Here is a 10,732-nt window from a genome sequence, read left to right as displayed (position 1 = left end):
TTATGTAATGATCATATTAAAAATAAACAAATAAAGCCCAGAAATTTAATGAGAAAAAAAAGAATTGGAGGGGGATGGGATAGGAGGCTTATGTCTGGGAAACCGGGAATGGGAATAATATTTGAAATATAAATAAATAAATAAACAGAAAAAGCAAGCATTCCCCAAGGACAGCGTGACTTACAAGAAGGAGAAGCATTTTGGTTTCCCAAATACTCAACAGTATCCACTTGTTAAAAAGAAAATAGAGAAAAAAAAAAACTCCAGCAGCCGCTGTTATTTCTTTCACACAAGCAGGTGGGGAAAAACATAACCTGGCTGAACAACATCCAGGAAGATCCACCCTGAAGTTGGTGCTGTGCCTTTGTGATAGCATCATCTGGCAACCCCTTTCCTAACTTCTGAAGTTTACAACTGTATTCAATGATACAAAAATTTTGAGCATTTTTCATGCTCAAAAATGCTGCCCATGAGCCAAAACCATCCAATGGAAAAAAGATAGCATTTTCAGCAAATGGTGCTGGTTCAACTGGAGGTCAACATGTAGAAGAATGCAGATCGATCCATGCTTATCACCCTGTACAAAGCTTAAGTCCAAGTGGATCAAGAACCTCCACATCAAACCAGACACACTCAAACTAATAGAAGAAAAACTGGGGAAGCATATGGAACACATGGGCACTGGAAAAAATTTCCTGAACAAAACACCAATGGCTTATGCTCTAAGATCAAGAATCGACAAATGGGATCTCATAAAACTACAAAGCTTCTGTAAGGCAAAGGACACTGTGGTCAGGACAAAACGGCAACCAACAGATTGGGAAAAGATCTTTACCAATCCTACAACAGATAGAGGCCTTATATCCAAAATATACAAAGAACTCAAAAGTTAGACCAGGGGAGACAAATAACCCTATTAAAAAATGGGGTTCAGAGCTAAACAAAGAATTCACAGCTGAGGAATGCCGAATGGCTGAGAAACACCTAAAGAAATGTTCAACATCTTTAGTCATCAGGGAAATGCAAATCAAAACAACCCTGAGATTTCACCTCACACCAGTGAGAATGGCTAAGATCAAAAACTCAGGTGACAGCAAATGCTGGCGAGGATGCGGAGAAAGAGGAACACTCCTCCATTGTTGGTGGGGTTGCAGACTGGTACAACCATTCTGGAAATCAGTCTGGAGGTTCCTCAGAAAATTGGACATTGAACTGCCTGAGGATCCAGCTATACCTCTCTTGGGCATATACCCAAAAGATGCCCCAACATATAAAAAAAAGACACGTGCTCCACTATGTTCATCGCAGCCTTATTTATAATAGCCAGAAGCTGGAAAGAACCCAGATGCCCTTCAACAGAGGAATGGATACAGAAAATGTGGTACATCTACACAATGGAATATTACTCAGCTATCAAAACAAGGACTTTATGAAATTCATAGGCAAATGGATGGAAAATATCACTGAGTGAAGTAACCCAATCACAGAAAAACACACATGGTATGCACTCACTGATAAGTGGCTATTAGCCCAAATGCTTGAATTACCCTAGATGCACAGAACAAATGAAACTCAGGACGGATGATCAAAATGTGAATGCTTCACTCATTCTTTAAAAGGGGAACAAGAATACCCTTGGCAGGAAAGAGAGAGGCAAAGAGAGACTGAAGGAACACCCATTCAGAGCCTACGCCACATGTGGCCCATACATATACAGCCACCCAATTAGACAAGATGGATGGAGCAAAGAAGTGCAGACCGATAGGAGCCGGATGTAGATCGATCCTGAGAGACACAGCCAGAATACAGCAAATACAGAGGCAAATGCCAGCAGAAAACCACTGAACTGAGAATAGGACTCCCGTTGAAGGAATCAGAGAAAGAACTGGAAGACCTTGAAGGGGCTCGAGACCCCATATGTACAACAATGCCAAGCAACCAGAGCTTCCAGGGACTAAGTCACTACCTAAAGACTATACATGGACTGACCCTGGACTCTGACCTCATAGGTAGCAATGAATATCCTAGTAAGAGCACCAGTGGAAGGGGAAGCCCTGGGTCCTGCTAAGACTGAACCCCCAGTGAACGTGATTGTTGGGGGGAGGGCAACAATGGAGGGAACATGGGGGGGGAACACCCATAAAAAAGGGGAGGGGGAGGTGTTAGGGGGATGTTGACCCGTAAACTGGGAAAGGGAATAACACTCGAAATGTAAATAAGAAATACTCAAGTTAATTTAAAAAACGGGGCAGGGACAAGAATACCCTTGGGAGGGGATAGGGAGGCAATGTTTAGAACAGGGACTGAAGGAATGCCCATTCAGAGACTGCCCCACATGTGGCCCATACATATACAGCCACCTAAGTAGCTAAGATTATGAAGCAAAGAAGTGCAGGCTGACAGGAACCAGATGTAGATCTCTCCTGAGAGACACAGCCAGAATATAGCAAATATATAGGCGAATGCCAGCAGCAAACCATGGAACTGAGAACAGGACCCCTGTTGAAGTAATCAGAGAAAGGACTGAAAGAGCTTGAAGGTGCTTGAGAACCCATATGAAAAACAATGCCAACCAACCAGAGCTTCCTGGGACTAGGCCACTACCCAAAGACTATACATGGACTGACCCTGGGCTCCAACTGCATAGGTAGCAATGAATAGCCTAGTAAGGGCACCAGTGGAAGGGGAAGCCCTTTGTCCTGCCAAGGCTTGACCCCTAGTGAATGGGATTCTTGGGGGAGGGCGGTGATGGGGGGATGATGGGAGGGGAACAACCATATAGAAGGGGAAGGGGAGGGGTTAGGGGGATGTTTGCCTGGAAACCAGGAAAGGGAACAACATTTAAAATGTAAATAGGAAATACTCAATTTAATATAGATGGAAAAAAAAAAATATATATATATATACCTGCCTCTGATTGGCAGGTCCACATTGTACAAGGAAATGGATTACTGAAGTTTTATTCTGACTTCCACATGTATGATGACTCACATGCACATATAGATACATACACAAAAATACACAAACATAAAAACAAACACAAAAAATGAAAAGAAATATGTATCCATAAAATTGAAAAGGAAAACACAAACATTGAAGAAAAAAAGAGAGAAATTGCCGTGCCAATAATTACGTGTCACGTGAGACTATGAAGAAAAGACTGTAAATCTCATTCCAAGGAGATATACAGAGAAGGACCCTTCTCAGAAACATCAAAATGTTGAAAAGAAGGAAATATTTCACATATTGTGAAAAGGAACAAAGCACAATGACAATTTTAAACTGTCATGTGAGATGTTCCCACATTTCTGCTACAATATGGCTCTGACAGTGATGTGCACAGGTGAGGCAGACACTGGTGGGCTGAGGAAATTTCGTCTGTGTAAGGTGTGATAGCAGAGTTCTACTGCCTGGTCTAGTCACAGCATTGAGGAAGTCAGAGCAGGGTGCCTGAGGAGGGCTGTTCCCCTTCCTGTGGGGCTGCTGAAAAATGACCAGTCATGGGGACTGCCCTGCCTCCAGGGCCACACCCTGTTTCCAATCTCTTCAGAAAGGCTCTGTATCTCTGTTGCAGCCTCTGAGAGGAGATGCCATGACCTTCACCTTCACAGCCCTGCTCTGTCTTGGTGAGAAGTGAAGAGGAGGTGGGGATACTGAGGACTAGAAAGAAGCAGGGCCTGGAGCTCACACTCACCAATCAGGAAAACTCAGGGTTTCAGGCAATTCTGCAGAGGGGAGGACTTACTCACTGTTGAGAACAAATTTCTTACAAAGAACTCTCTTTCAGGACTGACTCTGAGCCTCTGGATCCCAGTGCTGACAGGTGAGTGTCTGCACCTCTCCTGAAATTCACTTCTCTTCATATCCAGGAGCCATGCCTCGGCAGTGATGGTGGAAAACACCACATGTGTGTTATTCTGGGGGTAGCTGGAAGGTCATAGTGTTAAGAACTGATATCTGAGCATGGTGTCCTGAGTCTTAGCTGCTCTGTTACTTGCAGGGTACCTCCTAAGCCTATCCTCAGAGTACAGCCAGATCCTGTGGTCTCAAAGGGAACTAATGTGACCTTTGTTTATGAAAAGAGATCATTAGAGTCAAATGGATACCTACAGAGTAGAGTTCAAAGAACCATCAAAGGCCAACAAACAAGACTGAATTCTTATTCTCAAATGTAGGCCAGCAAAATGCAGGGCAATATCAATGTTCCTACAGGACTCAGGGTAAATCATCAGACTACAGTGAGCCCCTAGTGCTAGTGATCACAGGTGAGAGAACACACAGGGCCCCAGGCGTCTCAGATTTTGACTGTTTGCCTGTGGGAACCTCAGAGCCAAGGTAGATAATGAGGGGTGTGGATATTTAACTGACTCCTCCTTCTCTCCTAGGAGCCTACTGGAAACCCAGGCTTTCAGCCCAGCCCGACCCTGTGGTGACCTCAGGAGGGTATGTCACCCTCAAATGTGAGTCCTCCGAGCGATATCACAGGTTCATTCTTACTGTGGAAGGACCACAGATGTTCTACTCATGGCAGGACTCAAAGTATAACTACTCTACTGGGAAGTTCCAGGCCCTGTTCCCTGTGGGTCCTTTGACCTCCAACCAGAGATGGATATTCAGATGCCACAGCTTTGAAACAAACACACCACAAGTAAAGTCAGATCCTAGTGTGAACCACTGAGCTCCTGGTGTCAGGTGAGGAACCCCAGCCTTTCCATGGAATGACATTCAATGATACACGTGCTCAGAGACTGCTTATTACGTTCTGTATAGGAGGGTGCAGGACGTTTTAGAACTTTTGGCATACAGCAAGGAAACACTGGGACCCAAAATACAGAATCCAAGACTGACAGTGATAGCCAAGCCCAAGGTGTGCAATAGGGAAAATTCATTCTTCATGAGGGCCTTCTGTTACTCTGGATCAACTTCAGCATAATGCACTAGGAGCTCAGGGGATCCAGAAGGACAGAGAGGGGAAGAATTGCAATACCTTGAGTGGTTGAGGATACCAGGAGGAAGATGGACCAAGAATCAACTAAGCAGGAATCATAAGGGCTCACAGAGCCTTCATGGGTCTCCTTAAGCCTACTGCTGTGGTGATTTTGAAGTCTTGGTATTTGTTCGCTTGCTTGCTTGCTTGCTTGCTTGCTTTTTTTGGTGTTTGGGATTCACTGTACAGTCGTGGTTAACTGTCCTGAGCTCCTCCAACCTCAGAGTTCCCTACTCTGCCTCCTGAGTGCTCTGATTCAATGTGGGGCAACAACCACATGGCTTGCTTTAATTTCTTCTTGGACTCCTAACAGTGGGAATAGAAATGTCTCTGATTCTTGTACCTACAAATGTAGATCTTTTTTCTACCACTGGTTTGCCTTGTCCAATCTTAATATGAGGTTTGTACTGAGTTCTGGCATCTTGTTATGCCATGTTTAGTTGATAGAACTGAAACTCTGAAAAAGACAGAGGAGCAGTGAACTTGGGGACAGAGGAGGTGGAGGCATTTGTGTTTATATTACGAAGGATGCAGGATGGAGGCTGTCTTCCAGTGTATGGTATGGAGAAGAATAATATTAAAAGCAGCATCACTGGTGTGACATTGTCTGTACCACTTTCAAACCCCAGCCATGTGCTTCTCTCCCTACTTCTATGGGAAACTCCAAAAAACCAACCATCAAGGCTAGAACCAGGCTCCATCCCGCTCTGGAAGGGCATAGACCATCTGAGTGTCAGGGGGACCTGGATGCAGAAATATATTTTTCTCTGCATAAGGGAGGAAACTACACAATACCCCAGAGGACTGGACCCTACAACAACCTGGGAACAGGGCCAAGTTCTTCATCCTTCTGTGACACAAAGGCCATGCAGGGCAATATCGCTGACTGTTACAGCTCTAAAGCTCAATGGTTCAAGAGCCAGTGACACTAGAGCTGGTAAAGGTGACAGGGGGGACAGTCAGATTCTCATCTGGCTGTCTCTCAGATATTCCTCTCCCCAGAGTGGACCCAGAGAACAGGAATGTGGAGAACATGTAACAGACTGCTTTTTTCTCCCCAGGAATCCACTACCATGCAGTCAGGCTGTCAGGACTGCCCAACCCTGTGGTGCAGAGGAGGGAACGTGACACTCCTGTACCTCACACAACAGATATGATAAATTCATTCTCACCAAGGAGATCAGTTCACCAGCTCACTAGACACAGGGTATATATCTTCTACTGACAATACCAAGCAATGTTTGTTATAGGACCCATGACCCTAAACCTCAGGGATATTCAGATGTTATGTTACTACAAGCGTAAACCACAGTTGTGGTGGTACCCAGTGAGCTCCTAAAAATACTCATCTCAGGTAAGTCCCTCTGTCATTTCTCCAATCATTTTCTGAGACCCTAAGCCCTTGCATGTCATGCACCTCTGGAGTTGCAGGTGAGGAGGAACAAATGGAGAGCCTGTGTTCTCAAACACAGCCCCTGCGGAGGAAAAAGTTAAGACATGTGCTGGGCAGGATGGGAGGGCAAGACACTTGGTAAGAACCAGACCTCAGTCCAAAGCTCTCACTGTTTTCCTTTAGGACCATCGAGTGCCATCTCTGCCTAAGTCATCAAAGGCCATCACTGGACCCTGGGGGCCAAGCTTCTCACACTGCAGTGTTACTCTGACACCAAGTATGACAAATTTGCTCTGTACAAAGAAGGGGAGCTGACATCATGGTCAGTCCTCTAGACAGTGGACCAATGCTGGCCTCTCCATGGCCAACTTCACACTGGGATATGTAAACCACTCACTGGAGGCCACAGGATGCATGGTGCACACAACCTCTCCTCTGAGTTGTCAGCCCAGTGACCCCCCTGGACATCCTGATCACAGGTGAGGATCTATAGAGACTCAATCAGGTACCTAACCTCTGCTCAGGCTCTCAAGGGGGATCCTAATAGCTGAGGGCTGGGATGAGGAACAGATCTTGGAGGAGGAGCAAGGCAGAGACAGATCAGCAGGATGTAAGCCCAGTCAGGTAAAAAGAGAGTGAGTTCAATGTTCTTCAGGGTGAAATGTGTGGTTTGAGCTGAAAAACAAGGAAGCCTGTCTTTCACTTCATCCCTCTTCTCTTTTAGGACAGATTTATGACACACCTTCCCCAGTGAAGCCCCACTCCACAGTACCCTCAGGAGGAGAATGTGACCCTGATGTGCTGGTCAAAATGCTACCCCTGTGGGACACTTTCGTCTGTCAAGGAGGGATCAGGCCAGCCACCGGAGCAAAAAGTCAAAGTTCAACATCAACAGTACCAGCTGAATTCTCCATGAGTTCTGTGACATCCAAGCTCTCAGGCACCCACAGGTGCTATGGCTCTCACGACTCATCTCTCTACCTGTTGTCTTTTACAAGGTGCCACCTGTATGGAGCTCATAGTCTCAAATAGGGTGATGCATCATCTCAATGTGACCGTTACTTCCAAATCATAAGAGATGCTTTTTTGAGTGGGATTAAGAGGACAATATGAATGGATAGCCAAAGGGCACATTCCATGGCACAGAATTGGATAGAAGCAATAATCCTTCATGTAATGACTCACTCTGTCTTAGGAGCTTACAGGGCATATGTAGCACACACAGCACAAGTAACATCCTCTTCTTGTTCTGTCTCATGGAATCCATCAAGCCTCCAGCTGGCCAACTAAAAGGTTCATCACAACAGCCAGTAAGTATTAACCTCTTTTATGGAATTTGCTACAAACACAGGCAGTCTAACAAAAAGCTCTTGTTCATCACAGTTCTCACTTCTGTCATTTGAGTTTTGAGTATGAAAGACCAACAAATATCCCAAAGGACAAACCTTAGGCTGAGGCTTTCAACAGTTTGGATTACAGAAGATAGCATCCAAACAGACTCATTTAGCTCATCCTGATGATCAAAAGATGGGCAGGTGTTAAAGGAACAAGGAACCCAGAAAGTCACCTCTCCATGATTCCCTAAAAAGCAATATTTCACCCCACATAGAGTCAGGCCTAATGGGGCTATTGAAGACTTGTTGCACATAGCCCAGATAGGCTAGACTCCAATTCTGGGATTAATACAGCTAGCCCAGGAGACTTATTTGAAGAAGCGGCTTCTCTTGAGATGCTGTTTCTTTTCTTATTAATGAGAGAACCTAGTACACATCTGAAGGACTATGCTGGTGGTGGCTATGACCCTCCAGACTGTGGTGGAGGTCTGCAAAACTACACTGCAGGAGTCTCATGAAAACTCTGCTGATGCATGGAAGGGACAAGTCACCCAAGCAGGGGACCAGCCTTCTGCCTGCCCAAGTGAGGCACATTCTAGGACTCTGTATAAGGTCTGTGACTCCAAACTCAGGAACATCTTCAGGTGTATATAGATGTCCCGCATTCCTATTCTGCATGTCACAGAGCAGTGACTTGGAGATTGTGGTCCCAGCTGAACTTATTCAGACCTTTCTGAGCTGGCTGGGTATCTCAGCATTCTATTTACAACACAAATATTAGCTAGCATAGGGGTTTGAAATGCTGTAGAGTGAGAGTCAGATGGGGCTTGGCCTCAATGGTGGGGGGCAGGGCATCAACTGAATCATTCTAGAGATGATTATTCTGCCTGCTAATGGAATGCAGAGTCATGGAGTTTGAAGAGCATTTTGAAAGGCAACAGAGAGTTATAAGATCCTAAGCAGAAATGGTCCAGTGACAAACATCTTCTCCACCCACAAATAAACAGTAGTCACAGGATCTCTGTCACCCTTGCTCTCACTGCAGCCATAGAACACCCTATTTACAGGAGAGGCGAAGCTTTAGTGTAACAGTTACAATTGTTCTATAGTATCCTTCTGTTTAAATCATATTCAAACCCATACATAATCCCTTCCACAAAATTCTCATGAGGACTAGAACATAACAATATTCACATTAAGGAAAATGAAATCCAACACTTGGTAATCAAAACCTATTGCATTAGGGGGAAGTCTAAAACATTTCCTTCCCTAGTTAAATAGAAGAAATGTGGATTCAGCCTTCATTTGAAAGGTGACAATAGAATGTCTGGTGGAAGCTTTGCACACTTGTTCAAGGAAGAGAAGATTTTGGGATGGAAAGGGACTCTCTACCACTATTATGAGTCTTTAGGTAGGGAGGATGGGGGTATGGGGATCCTACACCACTCTTACTATGATGTGACACATCCTGTTGTCACACTAATTATTATTTGTAAAACCAGAAAGAAATAAGAGTACATGTATCAAGGCTTAGGATCTATACATAATATAAGATAGTTGGTATATGGAGAACCTTAGATAAAATGCCATGGTTTCCTATCATTCGCTCTTTCTGGTTTTTAAACACACAACATACACACTGGAGGAAACATGGTGAGATCAAGTTTGTAATGGAAAAGAATGTCACAGGAACCACCTCTAAAAAAAAAAAACCATATTGTTAATCACGGTCTGCACAACCTCTAAAAGGCACCTCTTGAAGAACCATACTAAGAACTGGCCTTTTGTTCACTCAGAACAGTGACCTGGGGTCACTGAATGAATTGTCAATTTATTCCTACTCTGAATTTACTGGTATCACTGTATATCATTGGTTTTTTATTAGCACAATAGACCTGAAAAATTTAGTAAGAATTAAGAGAGAGGGTACACAGGTATGCCACAGGGAAGATTCATCCAGAACTCCATGATCTTGTATGACAAGAATGATGGCATCTACATTAAATGATTACGTGAACTCAAAAAAGAAACACTAAGGTCTCTTACACACACACATCCCACGCTTTTCTATTCTCAGGACCAGCTGAGACAATCTGTCCATCCTAGAAATGCCCAAACCTCAGACAGTTAAATAAAGAGAATTCCACCTCATATAGCACGGAAGAGTAGAGAACCTATGCTCTTCAGAAAACAATCGCCCTGGATGGATTTTCATCCCTACTTCTATAACTTCTGTATCTAATACCACAGCCCCCAGAGAACCAGGATCACACAATGGAGAATCTCATCAGGATGGGGATGGCTGTCCTGGTCCTCATAGTCCTTTTCGACTCTAGCTGCTGAGGGCCTGGCAAGTCATAACAGACCCACCACGCAGCTGGCAAATAATCTAAAGAGAAAGGACACCTTTCAATGTTCTACACTCTGAGAAATGAATCTGATGATCAAAATTTTCTGTCAGAAAAATGTGCTGTGATAGAAGTCCAGGACTTATTGTTTGGGGGTTCTGAGGGAAAAAGTTTTATGATGATGTAAACTCCTTGGTAAACAATGCTTGTCCCTCACACACTGGGGTCTTCGCCACTGAACCCACACTCTTCAAAACTATAAAATAATAAAATATTCTGTCCCATCTGACTGGAATTTCTTTTCAGCTATTGGATTTTTTTTTTAAAGGAATTAATTCATTTACCTTGAAGGTTTCAGCTATTGATTGTTTTTTTAAAGGAATTAATTCATTCACCTTTGAAGGCCTCTGTCATCTTTATAAATTGTATTTAGGGTCATTTCCTTGTTTGTATCGTATTGTGTGTGTGTGTGTATGTATGTATGTATGTATGTATGTATGTATGTGTATGTGTGTGTATGTGTTATCTGGTATGCGTTCGCTTAGGAGGAATATGGTTAGCTGGTGTTCCTGGTGGCAAGCCTCCTGGAAAGTATGCAGGGCTGTGGGGTGGGGAAATGGAGTATGCAGTGTAGTTTATTACTCTTTGCATTCAGCAGAGTTGACAAATA

The 10,732-nt window shown here is 44.0% G+C and overlaps 1 pseudogene; it reads left to right on the top strand.

The window, feature by feature from the left end:
* The first annotated feature begins 3,592 nt into the window (after positions 1–3,592).
* LOC116893456 lies at positions 3,593–10,057 on the top strand (annotated as a pseudogene).
* Positions 10,058–10,732: the final 675 nt, after the last annotated feature.

This window comes from Rattus rattus, chromosome 2 (assembly GCF_011064425.1).
Source record: "Rattus rattus isolate New Zealand chromosome 2, Rrattus_CSIRO_v1, whole genome shotgun sequence".
Classification (NCBI taxonomy): Eukaryota; Metazoa; Chordata; class Mammalia; order Rodentia; family Muridae; genus Rattus; species Rattus rattus.
This window is presented reverse-complemented; position numbering and strand designations above follow the sequence as displayed.